Below are 24,805 nucleotides of genomic sequence, written 5' to 3'. Positions count from 1 at the left end.
GGACTGGCCACAGCCTGCAGCCTCCTGGTGGTCCAAGAGCTGCTCTGGCTGTCCAGGCACCACCAGCCCCGTTTCACTGACGCAAAGAATGAGGCTCCAGAGATGCAAGGCACAAGGCCTAGTATCTCCCTCCACAAGAGAGTGCGACAGCAGAGGCCAGCTCACCCTCTCCAGTTGGCCCCTGGCTCACCTGGGGCAGCAGAGCGCTGTATCTGGCCATAAGTGCTCTCGCCACCCTTGCCCTTGGCTCCCTCCCTCCCTCTCTGGGGATGACTGAGCACAAATCCGGGTCTCACTAGGGAACAAAGCCTGGGATGCTTTGGAGGCACCGGCATCCCCACATCCTATTCTAATTTCTCATGCAGTACCAGGAATGAAGGGTTGGTTTCCCATTTGAAAATCAAGCACTGTGAATTCCCCATGATAGCAAACTAAAGAAGAAAACCCTGAGATCACCTCAGAAGATACAATAGATTTTGTTCCTCTGACAAACTCCAACAACCAATCTTAATGAAACTCAGCAAATTATCAACAGAAGGGAATTTCCTCAACCTATAAAACGGCATCTATGAGAAACTTACATGGTGAATGACTGAATGCTTTCCCCCTAAAATTGGGAACAAGATGAGTTAATAAATGACCTCGGTGCAGTCGAAAGACTCAAGATCAAGGTAAAACAATCCACTGAATTTCTATATATGAGCACCAAGCCAAAAACAACTTCAAAGGCCACTGCAGGTGAATGGATAAAAAATAAGGCAAATCATACAACAGAATACTACTCAGCGATGAGAAGAATGAACTACTGATGCACCCATAAAACATCCCTCAGTTTTCCCCCCAAGAGAGGACACAGTCTTTAGGGCATAAGCCTTCTGTGGCCTCCTTTCCCTGGCAAAGCAATAAATCACTCTTTTCTACCTCACCCAAGACTTTGTGTTTTAATTCGGCGCTGGTGAGCAGTGGCCGACTTTTGGCAACACCAACAGCATGAATGAAGCTAAAAAAAATTATACAAGAGAAACCAGACTACCCAACAGAAAAAGAACACACTGTAATTCCACCTATTTAAAACTCGAGGAGTTCCCGCTGTGTGGCAGTGGGTTAAAGGATCCAGCTGCAGCTCAGATTCGATCCCTGGCCTAAGAACTTCCATATGCTGTGGGTGCAGATAATAATAAATAAATACAATTTTTAAAAATAAAACCAAAAAATCCAAACTAACCTATAGGGACAGAAAGCATACAGTGGTTCCTTGGGGAGGGAGGATGGGGAGAGAAGAATTTCAAAAGGTACAAGGAAACTCTTGGCAGTGACTGGTGTAGTCATTATTTGCATAATCAAAATTTAGCAAGTTGTGCATTTCTGTAGTTTATTGCATGTCAGTTTTACTTCGATAAGCCTTTTTTTTTTTTTTTTTTTTTGTCTTTCTGCTATTTCTTGGGCCGCTCCCGCGGCATATGGAGGTTCCCAGGCTAGGGGTGGAATCGGAGCTGTAGCCACCAGCCACAGCAACACGGGATCCGAGCCGCATCTGCAACCTACACCACAGCTCAAGGCAACGCCGGATCGTTAACCCACTGAGCAAGGGCTGGGACCGAACCCGCAACCTCATGGTTCCTAGTCGGATTCGTTAACCACTGCGCCACGACGGGAACTCCCGATAAGCCATTTTTTTTTAATGGCACATATGTTAAGGGAACTAGAACAGGCAAAATCTAGAGACAGAAAGTAGAATAGAACTTACCAGAGGCTGGAGGGAGATGTGCAGAGGGAGCTGTTTAATGGGTACAGGGTTTCTGTTTGAGATAATGGAAAAGTTCTGGAAATAGTGATAACGGTTTCTACACATTACTAAGCATGTTGTAAATGTGCTTAATGAGACTGAATTGTACACTTAAAAATGTTTAAAAAATGGTAAATTTTATGTTATGTATATTCTACCACAATAACAAAGTAAAAATAGCTAAAAGATAAATTGCATTTAAGTGGACATTGCAACTGAGGGGAAAGAAGAGGGTTCTCTACTTTGCTCAGCTTCCTAAGGAGCATCTGGAACAGCCTTCCCCTCTGACAGGACAAGAGCCTCACGATCCTTTGATCCACACTGCCAGGATCACCAGGAGGTCAGGCTCCCACCCCTGCAGCCCCCAGACCCCCTCCTGTGATGGCTGACAGGCCTCAATCCCTTTTCACTTGCTGTTCCCTGAGCAAAATGCCCTCCCTCTCCCCCACTAGCCTATTTCTCCCGCCTCCCCACCTCCCCTCTCCCACACCCATGCCCCCCCACAGTCTCTCACATGTTGTCCCTGACCCACCAAGGTAGCCAGTCCCATCTGCTCTAGCTGTCCTCTCTCCAAAGGGACTGTCCCTCATACTCCCCTACCCCTGCCCCTGGTGCCCCTCTTCCTTTGACCTGACAAGTGTCCTAAGCATTTATAGGCTGTTTTGGCTCTGGTTCCAAGAGCTCCTCAAATCCTCAGATTCTGGTAACTCCCTCTGCCTCCTGACTTTTCGATTCTGGTTTAGGCACAGCATAGTCGACCATCTGCCAGGACTCGGGTTGAGCCAGTCCCTTCTTTACTAATTCAGGAATGTCCCTAGTGGGGAACAATGGGGAAAAAAGAAATCTCACTGAACAGAGCAGCTTTGTTTCTCATTTTTTGGCTCACATTAGATGAACTGTGGGGACTTGGGCAGGCTGAGAACCGTGCCAGCAAGCCTGGCTTCAGGATCTCGTTACTGACTGGGGACCTAGAGAGCAAATCGGTTCCTCTGTCTAGGCCTCACTTTACCCATCTGAAAAATGGAGCCCGACAAACAAGCTAGTTGGAGAGAGAGGAGTGGAGCTGGGTGGAGAGGAAATGTTTGCTGAGGTTCCCACCCTGGGGAGCATCTTGGTCACACAAGGCCTGTTTTCCTGCAAAGCATTAGCCTCACACTGGTTAAGTTTGGGTTCAAGCCCTGCTCTTCTGAGCCTGCTGGCGGGGATCGGGCCCTGGCACACAGACTTTGTTGTGACTCATCATCAGACTTGCTATTTCACCTTCCAAGAGCCACGGGGCCTGCATTTCATAACAGCTATCGAAACTATAAACAATCAGGCATTAGCAGTTTCCCATCTCCCTCCCCTGCCGGAATATAAGCCCCACTGAATTCCTAGCTCAGTGCCCATGGTGAGAAGAATTCATTCTCCGTGTTAACAGTTAATGCAGGGCCCGGGCTGCTTTTCCAACAGCATCAGTATCACAGCTAAAGAGGAAACAGACGCAGCCCCCTGTACCCAAGCCACTAGGTCTGGGGTCTGCGGGGAGAGGCCAGCCTCCCCGCAAGGCCGGCCACAGCCCTCCCCGCTCCTCACATGTGCACCAGTCCGACCCGGGCCCTGCTCTGGTTCCGCCACACGCCCCGTTCGGGCCTATGCCTCCTCTATGAGAACGCGAAACCTGTTCAATGGGTCAGAGCTACATTTAGGTGCATTTGCGACCAGGGCCTCTCCTGTGTGCCGGGGTTTGGCACAAAAAGACAAGAAGCTGCGAGCCCAGCCTGGAGCAGCCTGGAGCAGCGGAGGTCACTGCAGGGAGGAGAGGGGTAAGGAGACGGGGCTGGCAAGGCGCGGGCCTGCAGCATCTCTAACAAATGATGAGAAACGGCTCGCAAGGGCACCCGGCCTAGTTCTGGGTTCTTCCAGAACGTCCAGAAAAGTCTGTGGCCAGAGTCCGTGACTCATAGACAGGCATGCGGGTCCAGCTCTCCGCGTCCGGGAGCCCCACCGCGCGCCTCCAACCCAAGCACAGCCCAGAACCTAGGAAGAGGCAAGGAAGGATCCAGCCCAAGACTTCAGAGGCTCCGACGTCCAGCCTCTAAAACTGTGAGAGATAAGACGTCTGGCGCCTGTCACCTCCCGGCCTTACCTCGGATATCCTGGCTTTACGGCTTTACGTCAGGTGTCTCGGTTTTACGTCATAGAGCCAGACTTTACCTCACGTGCCCCCGCTTTACGTTAAGTGCCCTGCTTTACATCACGTGCCCTGGCTTTTTGCCTCACGTGCCCAACTTTATTTCAGGAGCGCTGGCTTTACACCACCTCCCCGACTTTACCTCCGGTGGCCCGGCTTTACGACAGGTGCAGACACCTGTCTTCCACGCCTTTCTCCTCGCTCACACCAACAGAGAAAGACATGTATATACACTTAGAGAGGTTTGCTTGTTTGTCTGAAAAACAGTGAATCGCCATATCCATACAACTTCCTTTCTACCCCACTTTACAGTGGGCATGTCTGCAAGTCAGTATTCTGATTTTCTTATGCTGTGGAGGCAGACGCGCACATTCAGATATCCTCCTCCATAAACGGGATCCGAGGAGGCAGGCTGAAGATTGAGTATTGTAGATATTTTCAGTTGCATCAAAAATTTTTTTTCCTTCTTCTCTTCCTTCACCTGCCGCCTTACACAGGCAACTCTGATGGGAAGCCTTCACCACCTTCTTCATGCTCATGAATCTTTATAGAGAAATGCACACTCGAATACAGGTGTGGGTTTGGGGTCAAGTTTTACTCTATTTGTTTTTGTTCGTTTGTTTTGCTTTTTAGGGCAGCACTGGCGGCATATGGAGGTTCCCAGGCTAGGGGTCTAATCAGAGCTACATCTGCCAGCCTACACCACAGCCACAGCAATGCAAGATCCTAGCAGAGTCTGCAATCTACACCACAGCTCACGGCAAGGCCAGATGCTTAACCCACTGAGCGAGGCCAGGGATCGAACCCACAATCTCATGGTTCCTGGTTGGATTTGTTTCCGCTGCACCAGGATGGGGAACTCCAAGTTTTGCTATATTTGGAGTTGCTTTGCAAAAAGGAGATCATATTAGCACCCATCGCTATTTCTTAATTTTTCTTAATAATAAAATCCCTCAGGGAAATTCCTCCAAATCTTTTTTTTTTTTTTTTTTTTTTTTGGTCATGGCTATGGCATGTGGAATTTTCTGGGCCAGGGATCAACCCTTGCCACAGCTGTAACCAGAGCCACAACAGTGACAACACTGGATCTATAACCTACTGAACCATCAGGAAACTCCCTCCAAATATTTCCCTGGCTTAGGGACTTTTACTTTGTCTCCAATTCTGGTTGTGGTGTTGGGTTTTTTGTTTGTTTGTTGACATTATAAATAATGCTACAGTAAACATAGGATATATATCCTTTTGCTTTCTTTTTTGATTTTGTTGCTGATTCCCTCATGGAGGCTGGTTTACTCACACATTTTGTAATTTGTTCAAGTTTGACAGGCATTCCATGGGCAGCCTGAGGGGGCTGGGTTGAAGGTTTTGCTTTTGCTTCAGCCAGGTGTTCCAACAAGTACCAGTTAGGAATCGCTTTTTTTTTTTTTTTTTTTTTGTCTTTTTTGTCTTTTTAAAGCCGCACCCATGGCACATGGAAGTTCCCAGGCTAGGGGTCAAATTGGAGCTGCAGCTGCCAGCCTATGCCACAGGCACAGCAATGTCAGATCTGATCCATGTCTTCGACCTATACCACAGTTCACGGCAATGCTGGATCCTTAACCACTGAGAGAGGCCAGGGGTGGAACCTGTGTCCTCATGGATACTGCTGAAGCCACGATGGGAACTCCAGGAGCGGCTTTCTTTTTTTTCAAATGTGGTAAAATATACGTAACATAAAATTTACTATTTCAACTGTTTTTAAGCATAGAATTTAGTAGTGCTAAATATTTTCACATTGTTGTACAATCTCCAGGACTCTTTATATTGCAAAACAGAAACTCTATATCCATTAAACAACTCCCTATTTCCCTCTCCCCCAATGTCCTGGCAACCAACCACCGTTTTACTTTCTTTCTCTATGAATTTTGCAGCCAAGAATAGATTTTATGTTTAATTCCTGGCCTGGAAACTCTAGGATCACATGAGTAGTGTAAATTTGATACCACATCCAAAATAAGGCAAGTGGGTGGTTACACATTTCTCAGAAGAGGCCTTTCCCTTCTCCAGCTAGACCCAGGCCAGATTAGAAAAGCTTCCTTCTCTGCCTCTGGCAGTGGGTGAATTTTTTCTGGCCTAACTTTGACTGGAAGCTTAAACCCTTGAGGGTCCCAACTGTATGTGAGATACTCATTTCTACCTCCCTGCTTCATGTAGATGGAACACTTTGGCCTGAGTCCCTATGGCTAGCCAAATCTACATTCCAGCAGTTAGCCAGACAGAGAAAGGCCTTCAGGGAAGGTAGAGCAGCCTCACTCATTCCCAGCTTCCTTTTCTGTCTTGCCCAAGGGCTGTGCTTATTTCCATGCAGCTCAGTTATGCGTTAAAAATGTGCTGACTATTTTGTATCCTCAGTTTCTGGACGTTTTCCTAGAGTTTTCCCCCAGAAACTGTCAAGTCTTCCATCTTATTGAAAAGGAGCCTCACTGACATTTCTTTTTCCTTACATTTCTTTCCTTCTTTTTCCTTTGGCCATAACTTTACACGGGCTTTTGCCTTATTTTTCCCATGAAACTAAAGCGCTGGTTTTCACACAGGAGATACTCAGTGGAAACTAGTAGAATGAGGGAAAAACAGCCAGAGCTCCCAGTTAAGGCTGGGAATGGCCACAGAGATGGTGCTGCCTCTGCTTCAGAGAGATTTAGGGCTCTTAAAATCTGGGTTGATAACATAGATAGAGTCCACAGGAAGGAGCTGGGGCTACATCATCTTGAATAAAAGGACTAAAGGGATAATGACGATCATCATCATCATACTAGCCGCTCATGTTAATCACTTTATGTCATTTAATCTGCCCACCCCAATAGCAATGCCAGACTTAGGAATTCTCACTCATTTTTTGGGTTTTTTTTTTTTACTCTATTTTATTATTAGTAATATAGTATACATTATATATATGTATAAATATATATATTTATATATTTGTTGTTGTTGTTGTTTTTTGTCTCTTTATGGCTGCACCCACGGCATATAGAAGTTCCCAGACTAGGGGTTGAATCAGAGCTGTAGCTGCCGGCCTACGACACGGCCACAGCAGCGCAGGATCTGAGCCATGTCTGCAGCCTATACCACAGCTCACGGCAACGCCAGATCTTTAACCCACTGAGTGAGCCCAGGGATCAAACCCATGTCCTCATGGATTCTGATCAGGTTCTTAACCACTGAGCCATGATGCGAACTCCTCTTAACCTCATTTTTTTTTTTAATTTATTTTCTCTCTCTTTTTTTTTTTTTTTTTTTTTTTTTGCCTTTTCTAGAGCCGCTCACATGGCATGTGGAGGTTCCCAGGCTAGGGGTCTTATCGGAGCTGTAGCCACCAGCCTACACCAGAGCCACAGGAACGCGGGATCTGAGCCGCATCTGCGACCTACACCACAGCTCACGGCAACACCAGATCCCTAACCCACTGAGCGAGGCCAGGGATCAAACCCGCAACCTCATGGTTCCTACTTCGGATTCGTCAACCACTGCGCCACAACGGGAACTCCTTAACCTCATTTTTTAAAAAAATTTTCTCTTCCACACCCATGGCATGACAAAGTACCCAGGCCTAGAATCAAACCCAAGCAAGATCAGTGACCCCCAAGCCACGGCAGTGACAACACCAGATCGTTAATCTACTGAACCTCTAGGGAACTCCTTACTTTCATTTTATTTATTTATTTATTTAGTCTTTTTCCAGGGCTGCACCCATGGCATATGGTGGTTCCCAGGCTAGGGGTCTAATCAGAGCTGTAGCCACCAGCCTATGCCAGAGCCACAGCAACACAGGATCCAAGCCGCGTCTATGATCTACACCACAGCTCACGGCAATGCCAGATCCTTAACCCACTGAGCGAGGCCAGAGATCGAACCCACAGCCTCATGGTTCCTAGTCAGATTTGTTATCCACTGAACCATGAAAGGAACTACCTCTCACTCTCATTTTAAAGATAAGGAAACCAAATCTCAGAAAGTTCCACAACTTGCAAAAAATCACACAGCTAGCAAAAGGAACAGCACATATCAAATTTAAATATGTCTGACCCCAAAAACACTTGCTGATAACTCTGCATTAGAGAGTGTTCTGAAGGCAACAGCAGCTTTATGCAGCTAGAGAATCCTGACCATGAGGCCAAGGAAGTCCCACCCAGCATACAGGATGGAGCCCCAAAGGATCTGGAGCCGAAGGGGTGACCTGAGCATACTGCAACTTCATAGATAGGACACAGAGGTTGCCTCTGGGAATCAGCCTTTGAAGTAGCATTACACAGAAGACAGGAGAACGGAAGGAAGGAACAGCTGAATCAATTCAGAGTGATTCAAAACGAAAAGACAACCCACAGAATGGGACCGACAAGGGCTTAATCTCCAAAATAAACAAACAACTCATGCAGCTCAATATCAAAAAAACAAACAAGACAAATAAAAAACGGTCAGGGAGTTCCCACTGTGGCACAATGGGATGGACAAAGTCTCTGCAGGTCCAGGTCAGGGGTTCCATCCCCTGCCCAGCACAGTGAGTTGAGGGATCTGGTGTTGCCGCAGCTGTGGCATGGGTTGCAACTGTGGCTCGGATCTGATCCCTAACCTAGGAGCTCCAGGTGCTGTGGGGTGATCAAAAAAAAAAGGGCAGAAGATTTAAAGAGACATTTCTCCAAAGAAGATATACAGATGGCAAAGAGGCACATGAAAAGATGCTCAACGTGGCTAATTATTAGAGAAATGCAAATTGAAACTGCAATGAAGTATCACCTCAAAGCAGTTAGAATGACCATCATCAAAAAGGCTACAAACCGTAAATGCTGGCAGGTACTGAGAAAAGGGAACCCTCCTACACTGCTGGTGGGAATGTAAATTGGTACAACAACTATGGAGAACAGTATGGAGGTTCCTCAAAAACTAAAAATAAAAGTACCATATGATCCAGCAGTCCTGTTCCTGGGTACATATCTGGAGAGAATCATAATTTGAAATGATAAATGCACCCTAATGTTCACTGCAGCAATATTTACTATAGCCAAGACATGGAAGCAACCTAAATGCCCACTGACAAAGGAATGGATGAAGATGTGGCATATGTACACAATGGAATATTACTCAGCCATAAAAAGGAATTAAATAATGCCATTTACAGCAACACAGATGCAACTAGAGATTATCCTAAGTCAGAAAGAGACAAATACCATACGCCACCTATATGTGGAATCTAAAATATGATACAACTCAACAAAATCAGACTCACAGGTAGAAAGAACAGACTCGTGGCTGCCAAGGGGAAGAGGGGGTAGGGAAGGGAGGGAGTGAGAGTTTGGGATAGGCACAGTCAAATTATTATATATAGAATGTTATACAACAAAGTCCTACTCTACAGAATGGTTCAAGGCTAATCTTTATGGTATAGACAATAAATACAATAAACATTTATGGAAGGGATGGGTCAAGTTTGGCCAAAGTGGTCAAAGTAGGGTTCAAAGCAGGGAGAAGGAGTAGAGCCTTAAGCTAGAGGATGAAGGATGGAAAATGGGGACAAGAGAAGACACTGAGGAGGGAGAAGTGGGGATAAAGTGAATAAGGCATGGAGATGAGGCCCACATGGCAGATGCTTGGGATAACATAGAAAGTCTTTTTCTGGAGTTGAGAAGCTACATGAGGTGTCATGGGAGTCTGCATTGGACGGGAGGGCAATGCCAGACTACAGAAGGACTTGTAAGCCAAGCAGCAATTGGTGTGTCTGGCAGCGGGGAGCTGGTACAGGTTCTGAGCAGAGGAGTGACCTGGTGAGCATACTCAGGGAACCCTGCGGTGCACAATGAGCTAGGGGCAGAAGCTGGAGGCCAAGGCATCAACCATTCTGCCAAGCCCTATGATGAAGGAAGGTGACCTCTAAGAAGTCTCTACTGGAGGTTTATGTGCCTTGAAGGCCTGGAAGACAGTTCTTCCAGGCATTTTGAGCCATACCTGGATGGAAAGGCATTCCAGACCCTTTATAGAATTGTCCCTTCAAGACCTGGGCAACCCAAGCATTTGTCTGGTATATTCCCAGGAGGTCCAGCTATATGAAGAATCATCCCCTACTCAGTAAAATAATAGATGCAGGAGGTGAAGAACACATTGCTTACATGTGTACGGTGTGTAAACATCATATAGGTCAATCCTTAAAGAGATGTATTTGTAAGAGACACATACACACGCTTGCTATTAAAATACTCCAATCTTCAGAATTCCCATTGTGGCTCAGTGGTTAATGAACCCAACTAGCATCCATGAGGATGCTGGTTCGATCCCTGGCCTCACTCAGTAGGTTAAGGATTCGCTGTTGCTGTGAGCTGTGGCGTAGATTGCAGACATGGCTTGGGTCCTTCATTGCTGTGGCTGTGGTGTAGGCTGGCAGCTACAGCTCCGATTGGACCTATAGCCTGGAAACCTCCATGTGCCATGGGCGCAGCCCTAAAAAGACAAAAAACAACAACAACAACAACAACAACAACAACAACAACACTCTAATCTTTCTAGATTGGCCTACCTGACAATTTATACATCAAGCCATGCATGCTGTAGGTGGTTGGGGTGGGGGAGGGAGGGAGAGAGAGAGAGAAGGAAAAAAGAAAGAAAAGGAAGGAAGGGGGAAAGAAGGGAAGAGAGACAGGGAGGAAGGAAGCAAGGAAGGAAGAAAGAAAAAGAAGAGAGAGAAGGAAAAGAAGGGAGGGAGGAACCATAAACCCTCTGGGGTGGTAACTCCGCTTTAAGAAGTAGACCCCTAGGAGATAAGTCAGAAATGGCCCAAAGCTGTGCCACTTGGGAAGGTGGGAGCCAGAGAATCATCCAAGAACCCAAGAGAGTAAAGGGCTCAGCTCATCCAGGAGGGTCTGTATCAGGCACCCACCCATGCTGCCCAACTCAGGCACTTACAAATGTGTCAGGTTAGGGAAAGCCAGAGGAAGGGAGGTTCTGGAAGAGAGGGCTTCTTGCTAAGGCAAATGAGTGGAGATGAGGAGTAGATGAAGGGGCAGCTTAAGGAAGCTGCCAGCCCAGACTGGAGCCAGAATCATATCAGATTAAGACTTGGAAGCCCTGCTATGTGTGCCGCCACACTGGGTGCTGGGGCCCTGTGGAGGCCGTGTAGTGTTATTTGGCTTCAGAGCCTCCACTTCCTCATCTATAAAATGGGGACAAAATTTACAGATATTGGCCCTAGGCCTGGTCAGTGGTGAATTACTATTACTACATGTATGACTCATACAGACAATAACAGACCATTTTCATTGTAAGTGGACACAAATATTTTTAGCAGGGCTAGGGGATGGGTAGAGGGTGGCATATATGCAGTTGCAGGGTGTTGCCCAGGTCCAGTGTCTGAAGCAAGGGTGGGAGATGGGATGTCAGAGAGCCCAGCACCATGTCTAAGAGTGTCACCTCCAGCTTGGGAGGAAGACCTAGATAGGGAAGCCAACTAAGTCCACATCTACACTCAGATACCTGGATACCAGCAGCTCACGGTCTCTCCCTGGCACTTCATCAGCCTGTTGTGACCACAGTCTCCTCTGCACCTCTGGAAACATCCTGATCACTCCCCTGGCAGAGTTACAATATAGATAAATCCCTTCCCTCCTGAGGTCCGCCAAACAAATTCAGACTCACCCCCAGAAGAATATGTCTAAGAAATCAGAGAGGAAACAAAACTAAGGAATTAAAATGCAAGCCAACTGAGAATAGGAGGGTTTCTGATTCATATCAGAATCTGATATGATTCTGTCTCCAGACTGGGCTGGCAGTTTCTTTAAGCTGTCTCCACCCAATTGCCTTAGCAAGAAGCCCTCCCTTCTAGAATCCTTGTCTTGAGCAACATCGGCCCTGCCCCTAGCTCTTAGCAGGATCAGCCTCTCTGCTTGAGCTCTTAGAGAACTTGGTTGGCCCCAGAGAGTCTTTCTTCAGTCCTCAGCCCTTCCACCTTGCGGGGCAGAGTTCTGGTGAGGACTGGAGATCCAGTTGGTGATGCCAACTGCAACACATGTAAGCTCTGTAAGAGCAACACTTCCTTTTGTTCTTTGCCCCATCTCCTGTGCCTGGCCCATAGTAAATGCTCAGGGATGTTTGTTGAATGAATAATAAATATATATATAAGCTTGAGTGTGTACATACAATCTCTGGAAGGACCCATAGAAACTAGCATCAGTGATTATCTTTGGATAGGTGAAAACAGAGGCTTAAGGAATGGGATATGGAAAAGAAGCTACTTTTCACTATAAACCAATCAGTATCTTCTGATTTTTTTTTTTTTTACTGTGCGTATATATCATCTATTTGAAATTAAAAACACCATTTATATCAACACCCCTCAAAATGAAATACTTGGGTATAAACCTAATAAAATATGTTGAAGATTTATCTACATGAGGGAAACTATAAAACTATTATGAAAGAAATCAAGGAAGATCTAAATAAATGAAAAGATGGTCCATGTTCATAGATAGGAAGACTCAAGGTTTTTTTTGTTTTGTTTGCATTTTAGGGCTGCACCCGCAGCATATGGAGGTTCCCAGGCCAGGGGCCTAATCAGAGCTACAGCTGCCGGCCTACACCACAGCCACAGCCACAGCCACGCCAGATTCGAGCCATGTCTGCAACCTACACCACAGCTCACGGTAACGCTGGATCCTTAACCCACTGAGCGAGGCCAGGGATCAAACCCGAAACCTCATGGTTCCTAGTTGGACTCGTTTCCACTACACCACAACAGGAACTCCCAGGAAGACTTGATGTTGTTAAGATGTTTGTTCTCCCCAACTTGAGCTATAGATTCATTGCCATGCCAATCAAAATCCCAGAAAATTATTTTGGGGATATCTACAAACTGATTTTAAAGTTTATTTGGAGGAGTAAAATACCCAGCATGGCCAACACAATACTGAAGAGCAAAGCTGGAGGACTCACTCAACCTGACTTCAAGACTTATATAAAGCTATTGTAGCAAGACAATGTGGCAGTGGCGAAAAAATAGACAAATAGATCAATGGAAAAGAATAGAAATCAAGAAATAGACCCACATAAATATAAGCAAGGAGCATATATAATTCTATGAAAAAAAGGATAGTCTTTTTCAACAAATGGTACTGGAATGATTTGATATCAAGATACAAAAAAAAAAAATCTAGACTCAGACCTTATACCTTTCACAAAAACTAAACTGTATCTTAGGCCTAAATGTAAAATTCAAAACAATGAAACTCCTAGAATATAACATAAGAGAAAATATAAGTGGTCCTAGGTTTGATGAGGAGTTATTAGATATAAGAAAAACATGATCCATAAATGGAAACATTAGCAAGCCAGACTTTTTTAAAATTAAAAACTTCTGCTCTGCAAAATACACAGCAAAGAGGGAGATAATATTCGCAAGATACCCCCAATAAAGGAATTATATCCAAAATACACAAAAAGCTCCTCAAATTCAACAAAAAGAAAACACCCAATTAAAACAGACACCTCACAATAAAGATATATGGATGGAAAATAGACACATGAAAAGATACTGATCATGAAAAGATGCTCAACAGCCTAGTTATTAAGAGATTTCCCATTGTGGCTCAGCAGTAATGAACCCGACTAGGATCCATGAGGAGAGGGGTTCGATCCTTGGCCTCACTCAGTGGGTTAAAGAGCTGACATTGCCATGAGCCATGGTATAGGCTGCAGACACTGGATCTGGTGTTGCTCTGGCTATGGCTTAGGCCAGCAGCTACAGCTCTGATTCGACCCCTAGCCTGGGTTTCCAGATGCCTCAGGATTGGCCCTAAAAAGAAAAAAAAATGCTATTAGGGAACTGCAAATTAAAACAATGAGATAGCAGTACACACCTATCATGCCTTGGCTAATATCCAAGAAACCTACAATACTCAATGGTGACAAGAATGCAGAGCAACAGGAACTCTCATTGATTGATTGTGGGAATGGAAAATGTCACTTTGGAAGACAGTGTGGCAGTTCCTTACAAGCCACACACAGCCTTACTATACGACTTAGTGGTAATGCTCTTTTGGTGTTTACCCAACTGAGTTGAAAACTTATGGTCCACATGAAAACCTGCATACATATGTTTACAGCAGCTTTATTAATAATCCCCCAAACTGGAAGCAACCAAGATACCCCTTAATAAATGGAGACTCTAGTACATCCACACAATGGGACATTTTTGGTGCTGAAAAGAAAAGAACTATCAAGTCACAAAAGGACATGAAGGAACAGTAAACTCATATTTCTAGAAACCCATCTAGAAAAGCTAAATACTGTATGATTCCAACTGTATGACATTTTGGAAAACGCTGAACTATGGAGATGGCAAAAAGATCAGTGGTTGTCGAGGAAGGAATAGGTGGAGCACAGAGAACTTGTAGGGTATTGAAACCATCCTGACATTGTCACAATTTATTTTTTTTAATTGTTTTAGCTTATTTATTTATTTATATTTTATTTTTGTCTTTTTAGGGCCGCACCCGTGGCATATGGAGTTTCCCAGGCAAGGGTTTGAATCGGAGCTGTAGTTGCTGGCCTGTACCACAGCCACAGCAACTCAGGATTCAAGCAGTGTCTGCAACCTACACCACAGCTCAAGGCAACACTGGATCCTCAACCCACTGATCGAGGCCAGGGATTGAACCCGCATCCTCATGGATATTAGTCAAGTTCATTACTGCTGAGCCACGACGGGAACTCCTAAAATTTTTTTTTATTAAAATAGAGTTGAAGAGTTCCCACCATGGTTCAGCAAAAAAGAATCTGACTAGTATCCATGAGGACGAGGTTTCAATCCTTGGCCTTGCTCAGTGGCCTCACTCAGACGCGGCTGGGATCTGGCATTGCTATGATGGTGACATAGGCCAACAGCTACAGCTCCAATTTGACCCCTAGCCTGGGAACCTCCATATGCCACAGATACAGCCCAAAAAAGACAAAAAAAATTTTTTAATAAAAAATAAAATATAGTTGATTTACAATGTGTCACAATTTCATTATACATTTGTCAAACATCAAGAGTGAACCTTAATGTATGCTATGAATTTCAGGTAATAATAATGTATTAATATCGATTTATCAATTGTAACAAATGTATCACACTAATAACAAATGGAATTCTCTGGTCATACAGTTGGTCAAGGACCCAGCATTGTCACTGCTGTGGCTCAGGTTCAATCCCTGGCCTGGGAATTTCCCCATGCCATGGGCATGGCCCCAAGCAAACAAAAAGCAGAAATTAAAAAAAACAAGGGGCACTGTGTAAGGGTAGCCATATGGAGCTCTCTGTACTTTCTCAATTTTTCTATAAATCTAAAACTGTCCTAAAAATAAAAGCAACCTACTAATTTTTTAAAAAATAAAGCTTAAAAAGTATAAAATAAGGGAGTTCCCATCGTGGCTCAATTGTTAACTAATCCGACTAGGAACCATGAGGTTTCGGGTTCGATCCCTGGCCTCGCTTACTGGGTTACAGATCCAGTGTTGCCATGAACTGTGGTGTAGGTGGCAGACACTGCTTGAATCCTGAGTTGCTGTGGCTGTGGTGTAGGCCAGCAACTATAGCTCCGATCTGACCCCTAGCCTGAGAACCTCCATACACCACAGGTGCAGCCCTAGAAAAGATGAAAAAAAAAAATATATATATATATAATAAGGAGTTCCTGCTATGGCACAGTAGGTTAAGATTCCGACTGCAGACTGCCCAGGGTGTGAGTCCCAGATTCTGAACCAGCCTCAGCTTTCTCCTCTGGGGTTAATCATCTCACCTTATAAGATTAAAGGTTTCAGAACTCGGTCACTGCAGCCTGACAATCAAAAATTATGTTGCCTATGTGATTTCCACGGACAGGGAGAAGAGAGGTCTTTTCTCGGCTGGGAGGGGAACCAGGGTAAGCAGGACCGGGAGGCATCGTTTGCAGAGATGTCATCCAAAGGAGGTTTCCCAGGTCCAGGATGAAAGCTGCTGGAAAGCACCTGGCCCCAGTCCAGCTTCTGCTGGGCCTCTGTTCAGAGCCTCTTCACTGTGGCCTGGGACAGCCCCTCTGGCAAGTGGCATGGCTGTGTAGCCTGAGACTTAGTGCAGTGGAGGTGGGAAGAGGCCTACAGAGCAAGGAGGGGCCAGAAGGATCACTCCCCTGCTCTGGTGTATCCCTTCCACTGTGGAACCCTGGGAAGTCCATAACAACCTTCTTCATTCATAAAATAGCACTGCCCAGGCCCATTCCTAGGGTGGCAAGGAGGGTACCAGGAAGCAGTGGGAGAGAAATCTTAAATGTATGTTACTCCACTAAGCAGCAAGTGACACTAATATTACTGCTATCAGACCAGCAATTGACATAAAGCCTCCAGGGAAGCAGCAGGGAGAAAGATCCAGGCTTCTGAAGATGTGACTTAACCTCTCTCTTAGTCTCTACATCTGTAATAAGTGAAAATCCCAGTTAGTCACCTCTGGGCTCCATATGAATTTGGTGCAGTAGTGCCTGCACAGGGCTTAGCATCCTACCTAGCACAGAGATGTACCCCTAAAGTAACTCCCAGCACCTTCATACGGTGTGAATGTCCCCTTGCCCTGGCTAACTGGGTCATTCTGGCTCAACCACTGTCCCTGCCAGGGCTTCCTCTATAATCCTGAGGACAGAGGAGGCCACCGTACTGCCACTGTTACGGACAGCATTTGTTGACTTGGGGGTGCTAGCCTGGGAACTTGGACAAATTTAATCATCCAGACAAGGCCTTGGCACCCAGGGAGCTGGGCTGTAAAAAATATGGTTGCAAAAAAGGCAGGATGAACTCAACAGCGATGGGAAAGTCTTGCAGCCCTGAAAACAGTTGTCAGGGAGGGAGGGGCCTGTCTCCCAGAAGGAAAAGGGGGCTGTTGACTGACAAGGAGCCCAGCTCCCTACCAAGGCCAGTGTTGTCTACACAGTGTTATCCTTGAATCCTGAGACCCAAGCAGGTGGGGCCTGCTCCACAGAGAAACCAGCCAGAGAGAGGGGGCAGCGCTGACTCACAGGGGGAGGTTGCAGCTGCTAAATCCCTACTTGTGAGAGTGTCGGGACACAGGAAGCACCAGCAAGGGGCAGGGTGGCAGGGAGCAGCCAGCTTGCAGAGGTGGATTTTAGAGATTTCCACTCAGCAGAGAGAGCTGGCACCAGACTGCCTGCGTTCAAATTCCAGCTCTGCTGCCTACTGGCTGAGCTTGGGCAGGAGACTTAACCTTTGGGCCGCAGTTCCCAGCTGTAAAATGGGGATGATAGCAGCACCTACCATATAGTGCTGTGGTGAGGATTTGAGATCAAGCCAATTCAGCATTTAACACAGTGCATGCCCAGAATAAATGGCAGCAGCTATTATTACTGTTATTCAGGAGAGGGCTGGCAGCAACCCTTCCCACCTGCCTGCCCTCTCCCTCTGACTTGTCCCACTTTTACACAGGTCTGTTATATATAAATTTGCCCAGACTGGATCACATCAGAGAAGCATACACAGGGCCTAGGAGACCCTCTGGCTCCACCCCCACCCCATGCAGGAGTCTTGGTCTCTGCAGCTTGCCCCTCCTCTCCTTTCATGCCTCCACGAACGAGGAGCTCACCACTTCATGAGGCAGTCTCTTCTACATTCACGCAGATCTGATCACAAGTTCTCAAGGCAGAGCTAAAATCTTGCCCCTGCAAACTGCCCCTTAGTGGAAGTGATTTCTCTGCCAGGGACTTTCCAATGTCTGGAATCCAGCCATCCCACAAATGCTAGGAACCCTCTGAACAGGGCCTCAATCATTCCTCTAGCAAGACTCCTCTGCACCCCACCCTGAGCATCTCAGGCAAAATGGCACAAGTGCTCCACACAGGGACATACAAATCCCTCCAACGCCTGGGTTCAGGAAGCAAAGAGTCTGGGATGTTCCCAGACCTGACATTAATAATGATTAACATTTACTTGCCTCGTTCAGTCCTTACAAAATCCCTATAAGGCATATACTACTTACTCCCACCCACCACAAGTTTTAAAATAATGGTGATATACACATAACATATAATCTCAACCATTTCTAAGTGTATATGTCAGTGGTATTAAGTACATTTATACTGTTGTACAAGCATCACCACCAATCTACTTCTAAAATTTTCTCATCTTGCAAAAAAAAAAGGAGGTTCCCAGGCTAGGGGTCCAATCGGAGCTGAGCCGCCGGCCTACGCCACAGCCACAGCAATGCCAAATCTGAGCCTTGTCTGCAACCTATACCACAGCTCACAGCAACACCAGATCCTTAACCCATTGAGCAAGGCCAGGGGTAGAACTCACAACCTCATGGTTCCTAGTCAGATTCATTAACCACTGAGCCACGACGGGAACTCCATCATCTTGCAAAATTGAAACTCTAAACTCACTGAACAATAATCCCCCCACTTTCCCCTTTCCCCTCACCCCAGCTCCTGGCAACCACTATTCTCCTTTCTGTTTCTATGACTTTGACTACTCTTCACTACCTCACATAAATAGAATCATACAGTATTTGTCTTTCTGTGTCTTGCTTACTTCACTTAGCATAATATCCTCAAGTTTCAGCCATATTATAGTATGTCAGAATTTCCTTCCTTTTTAAGTCTGAATAATATTCCACTGTGTATATATACATATATATTCATCTATGACATATACTCATTTATATATCAATATATGTATTCATTTTGTTTATCCATTTGTATGTCACTGGACAATTTAGTTGCTTCTATTCTTGTCTACTGCAAATAATGCTGCTGTAAACATGGCTGTACAAATCTCTCTTTGAGACCCTGCTTTCAATTCTTTTGGGTATATACCCAGAAGTGGGATTGCTGGATCATATGGTAGTTCTATCTTTTTTCTTTTTTTTTTTTTTCAGGGCTGCACCTGCAACATATGGATGTTCCCAGGCTAGGGGTCTTCAGTTGCTGGCCTATGCCACAGCCACAGCAACACCAGATCCAAGCTGCATCTGCAAACTTCACTGCAGCTCAAAGCAACACTGGATCCTTAACCCACTAAGCAAAGCCAGGGATGGAACTGGAATCCTCATGGATACTAGTTGGATTTTTAACACACTAAGCCACAATGGGAACTCCCATCCTGGGGATGCCATAGATTATCTTGCCTGAGAGCAGGGGCAGCACAGGGGCAGGAGTGAAAAGCAGGTCCTCTGGCAGTGCAGGGTGGCCCGTAGACTCTCGAATCGGGGCCTGGGTGCGGCAGTGGCTGGAGAGGGGTAGGGCTGCACAGAAGGCGAAGCCGGGAAAGCAAGGTGACCTGAGAAACTAGCAACCAACACAGGCTCGGCTGCATCCTCTATGCTGCTGCATCACACCTGTGTGGCTGTGGGAAGCCAGGAGTCTTCCCTATGACTCAGTTTCTTCATCTGTAAAAATGGGGGAGACTAAGTTGAACCTTGCAAAGAGCTGTGGGCATTAAATGAGCACCAGACATACAGTGCCTGTCTGAAGAGTGGGCGCAGACAATGCTGGCCACCACTGCCTCCTCCTGGGCCTGTGCAGTCCTCCACCTACCCCATATCTGTCCAACCTCTACCCCACACTGTTCTGCCCCTCACCAGTGGAGGGCTGGCAAAGCCTTGATATTGAGTGTCCAGCCCCAAACGTGACTCTGAGCAGTAACACATTTGAATATATTAGTTCTGATCTGATTCCTAGAAAAACAAACACCATAGCAGTAATTCATTCAGGTAAACAAAGACATGGTCACAACGATGTTTGCCACTGCATTATTTATAACAGTGATAACACCTAAATTTCATCTACATGGACTAGATGAATTACTACCTCGCAGTTGTACAGAAAAAGATGCTTACCATCACTAATCACCAGAAAAATGCAAATCAAAACCAGTGAGGAGTTTCCGTTGTGGCACAGTGGAAACAAATCCAATTAGTAACTGTGAGGTTGCGGGTTCGATCCCTGGCGTCACTCAGTGGGTTAAGGATCTGGCGTTGCTGTGAGCTGTAGTATAGGCCAGCAACTGTAGCTCTGATTGGACCCCTAGCCTGGGAATCTCCATATGCCGAGGATGCAGCCCTAAAAAGCAAAAACAAAACAAACAAACAAAACACACTGATATATCACCTCACAAGCATTTAAGATGACTACTATCAAAAACCCAGAAAAAAAAGGGAGTTCCATGGTTCCCTAGTGGTTAAGGATTTAGCATTGTGACTGTTGTGTCTCTGGTTCAATCTCTGGCTCAGGAGCTTCTGTATGCCACAGGCACAGCCAAAAAGTAATTTAAAAATTTTTGTGAATGATTAGATGGTTAAAAAGTGCTTACAAAGAGATTTGAGATTTGAGAAAGTGGGGAGACAAAGAAGCAGAGAAGTTCTGGCTCTTGAGAAAGAGGGAGATGCAGGTGTGGCTGCAACGAAGGGAAGGAAGATTGAGGAGAACTTTGAGTGATAAAGGCAGAAATGCAGGCTCGGCTGAAGTGAAAAAGACCTGCCAGAATGTGGACATTCTCATGTTATGACAGACAATAAGCATCCTTATTAAGAGCAGAGCCTGACCTTTCTGAGTAGGTGCTAGGCAAGTTCACATCACTTTGACTTTTCAGACTCATGACCTTGACCTCACCCTTCCTAACTGTGGCCACAACCCCATTCATACACCTCTTCTTCACCTGAGATGGCCCCAAGGGGGAAGTCCTGGCGTGTTCTCCAGGTATGGCTACTGAGCCCTTCCTGGCTGAGATACACAGACAGAACTGTCCCAGCAGCCCGTGGAAGCTCAGGAGGTAGGTTCCCAGGATGACTGTATCCTTGTTCCCAGAGGACATCAACCCCAATTGTGGGACATGGCCCTCAGGCAAAAGTATGTAGGACAGCTGGAGCCCAGAACCCCCCTGGGACTTTCACAGGCCTGGGGACTATGGTTCTCAGACTTCCATGGAGTCTCTAAGGGTCAAAGGGCCAGACCGTCCACTTCAGACAAAATGCCTCTTCTTCCCAAGGTCAAGGCTGAGTCATGGACAGCCACCATGGAGCGCTGCAGGGGGAGGGGGGAGGGAGGCCATGTGGCCTCCAGAGACATTCTGCAGACCCCCAGAAGGAGAAAGAGTATAAGAAACCTAACTGCCTTGAGGCAGGAGAGGAGACCCTAGGACTGAAGGTGGAAGAGCTGGGACCAGAACCCTAGAGCCCCAACTTCCCGGTCAGGCTCCCCAACACTGAGCCAATGCTGAGAATCCCACTCTTTTCACTGATTTATTTTGGATACCATCAAAGCCCCTGGGTTGTGGTGGAAGGCTGAGGGCGTTCCAGGCCTCCAAAATCATCCTCTAACGCCTAAAGCTGACAGAACAGCATCCCAAAACCCACTTAAATCCTCACATCCTTGAGATGAAATCCAAATTCTCAGCTGACTTTCAAGGTTCTTCAGAATTTGGTCCTCACCACTTCCTCTCATCTTGTCTCCCCCTCCCGCCACCCAGCCCTGACGCCCTCCTGAACTGCCCACCCTTGCCTAAATTGCATTTGCTATTCCTGCTTCCTCCCCATCTCTGCCTAACAGATTTTCCCTTCTTAAGCTGGAGGCTGGTCTGGAATGCCTGTCCCTTAGGTTGGGCTGTAAGCAGCCTGATAAATGTTTGTTGACCAAGACAATGAACATGCATTTTCCATCTTGTCTTTTATGGCTAATTCTGGAACACGGCCTTGACCTTCCATAGTAATGAGTCCTTAAGTGGTGGCTACTTTATGTTCTCTCATGTAAATCTACGGCATAGGCATTAACATTTCTATTTTACAAATGAGGAAACAGATACTCAGAAAGGTCCACTGACTACCCACTGTTGGGAATTGGTGCCACTAGCATTAGAACCCAGCCTGTCCAGTCTGTGAGCATTCAGCTGTGCCTCCATGTGGCCTCCCAATAACCTACCAGGGTGGGGGACAAAGATATGTCCACAGACTTCCAAGGAATACTCCCATCTATTCAGGGAGCGCTTAAACCTGCCATTTGAGAATGGTGGCTAAGAGATGGGATTGATGGCAGGTGGCCAAGAGTCTAAGGGACTATCAGAAACAGGCCAACCTGACCAGCTGGTTCCCTGATGCCCAGTTCTCCAGCCTTAGCACAGACAGGGGCCTAAGTCTGAAAAAAATAAACAAACAAACAGAAACAAAAGTCCAAAATCTACAAGTGACTGCATAGAAGAGGGAAAGGGGTCAAAAAGATGCCCTTCAGATGACTATTTCAATTCTATCAATCTTGTAAAATGGCCCAGACAAAGCCCCAGGTTTGCAAGAGCCTTCTAGGAGTACTTTTTTGTGTGTGTCTTTTTAGGGCCGAACCTATGGCATATGGAGGTTCCCAGGCTAGGGGTTGAATTGGAGTTGTAGCTGCTGGCCTACACCACAGCCACAGCAATGCCCCATCCGAGCTTCGTCTGTGACCCCACACTACAGCTCACTGGCAACGCTGGATCCTTAACCCGCTGAGCGAGGCCAGGGATCAAACCTGTGTCCTCATGGATGCTAGTCAGATTTGTTTCGGCTCAGCAACAATAAGTAGGAGTACTTATAAACTGCCCGATAATTGCTTTACAATACTTTCTCTGCCTTTCCTGCACCCCTAAGGAGTTTTACAATTTGTTTTACATGTGAACTAATTGAAGTTATTAGGTGAGAGTTCAAGATCAGGCAATTATGCATACAAAGCCAGGCTAGCCTGCCTTCAAAGGCCAAGTTTTTATTGTGCTAGATTGCCTCTATCCCACTTCTTGAAAATCTAGAGAAAACAAGTTCCCCACCCACCCCCTCATGCCATCATGGTCCTGAAAATTCTTATGAGTGACTTGACCCCATGTGTAACATGAGCTGGGCTACAAAAATGTTCTTGCCCTTTGCCCCAGGTATTTATTCTGAATGGAGAATAAAATCCAAGGAGATATTTTTTTTAAAAAGTCTAAAAAACAAGAAATTTATTTCTACAAAGTTGTCCATAAAAGTTGAACTTTTTAATATACATATATATATATGTATTTTTTTTTTTTTTGGTCTTTTTAGGGCCACACCCACAGCCCATGGAGGTTCCCAGGCTAGGGGTCTAATCGGAGCTGTAGTTGCCGGCCTACACCACAGCCACAGCAACGCATGATCTGAGCCGCGTCTGCGACCTACACCACTGAGTGAGGCCAGGGATCAAACCCACAACCTCACGGTTCCTAGTCGGATTCGTTAACCACTGAGCCATGACAGAACTCTGAAGTTGAATTATTAATTGCAAAACACCTGGAAGCAGTCTAAGGGTCAAAGGCTACATATCCTGGGATAGGTTTATTAACGTGGCAAATACCACATGGACTTTAAATCAATTAGTTGGTTTACAGGCATTTAAAATAAATGCAAAATGGAGTTTCCTCCATGGCTCAGCAGTTATTGAACCTGACTAGCATCCATGAGGATGCAGGTTCCATCTCTGGCCTTGCTCAGTGGGTTAAGGATCTGGTGTCGCTGTGAGCTGTGGTATAGGTCGCAGACACGGCTCGGATCCTGCGTTGCTGTGGCTCTGGTGCAGGCCAGTGGTTACAGCTCCAATTCGACCCCTAGCCTGGGAACCTCCATATGCCATGGGTACGGCCCTAAAAAGCCCAAAAGACATAAAAAATAAACAAAATAAAAGAAATGCAAAGTGTAAAAGCAGAACACTTCATTTTTAATTTCAGAATATCATCTAAATGTGGAAGGCTCACTATGCATTTTTGTTTTCCTTTCCTTTAAGGAATTTTAAATCAATTTCTGGATTTTTTTTTTTCAGCCATGCTCACAGCAAGTGTAAATTCATGGGCAGCCAGGGATCGAACCAGCGCCACAGCAGCAACCTGAGCCACTACAGTGACAATGTTGGACCCTTAACCCTCTGAGCCACCAGGGAACTCCTTGTATCAATTTTTGATAAGGTAATTCATGTACATAATTCATGCACATAGTACATTAAGGTCTAAAGACCTAAAGCAATGTCCAGTGGAGCAGCCTCCAGTAACCCATGATAAGCATTTAAGAATGTGGGTTTGTGGATTTATAAAACTCAGTGGGAAACAGGAATGCAGAGGCAGAGAGAAGTAACTTTCTTTATGGTTATTTGGATCTGATTTTTTCCTGCAAAGCTGATGAAAGCAAAAGTTTAAAAAAAGAAACCCAGAGCAAAGAATTCACCCCGTTTTCTGTGAGACACAGTTTAGCGCTTCCTGCTGTGATCTGTGAAAGCAGCAGCTGAGTTGGGGTGGACAAGTCAAGCAAAGAAAACCATGTGAGAGAAAACCAACCACTTTCTTACCTGTTTCTGAACCACGACACAGTCTTCTTGGGCTTTGCAGGAAGCTTTAAGGGGCCAGGGATTGGAGCAGGTGTCTGGGGGCTGGGGTGGTAGGTGCCAGGTGGGAGAGGCTGTGGTTTTCCCCAGCCCAAGATCCAGGCTTTCTGACTGATGGGAAGGGCGGAGAAAGCAGGCAACTGATTGAGAAACTGGAGCCAGGAAGGGCGGGGCGGGGCCACGTGGCCCTAGCCTGCCTTGGAGTGCTGCTTGCCGGGAGCGGGGGTGGGGGGTGCAAACCCAGAGGATCAGCAAGGAACTATTCTGAGGATGCCCAAAATTAATGGTGGGAATCCCCAGAACCAAGTCTGGGCTCCCAGGCAGGCTGAGACATTTTAAGGGGCTACCCAGCTTCTCTCCAGAATACGTTTGTTCTGACAAAATCTCTTCTACAAAACTAAATAAAACTGGGTGATATGGTAGTGACTGCTGAATAAAGCTGAGCGATAATGGTAGTGACCGGAG

At 46.0% G+C, this 24,805-nt stretch overlaps 1 protein-coding gene across 4 annotated transcripts in view; it reads right to left on the bottom strand.

Annotated features, from left to right (window-relative positions):
* IL34 (interleukin 34) overlaps positions 1-24,449 on the bottom strand; it is an 84,478-nt gene extending 60,029 nt beyond the window's left edge. For all 4 annotated transcript variants that reach the window (XR_014804959.1, XM_084958491.1, XM_021093442.2 and 1 more), the window contains exon 1: positions 24,305-24,449. The gene's annotated coding sequence lies outside the window, so the exon portion shown is untranslated. The remainder of the gene's footprint in view (positions 1-24,304) is intronic.
* Positions 24,450-24,805: the final 356 nt, after the last annotated feature.

Source organism: Sus scrofa, chromosome 6 (genome assembly GCF_054392235.1).
Source record: "Sus scrofa isolate SSC_HxYL_T2T_F1_AM1 chromosome 6, Sscrofa_HxYL_maternal_Yorkshire_Landrace_v2.0, whole genome shotgun sequence".
NCBI classification, from domain to species: domain Eukaryota; kingdom Metazoa; phylum Chordata; class Mammalia; order Artiodactyla; family Suidae; genus Sus; species Sus scrofa.
The sequence above is the reverse complement of the archived record's forward strand: the minus strand, read 5'-3'. Positions and strand labels throughout refer to the sequence as shown.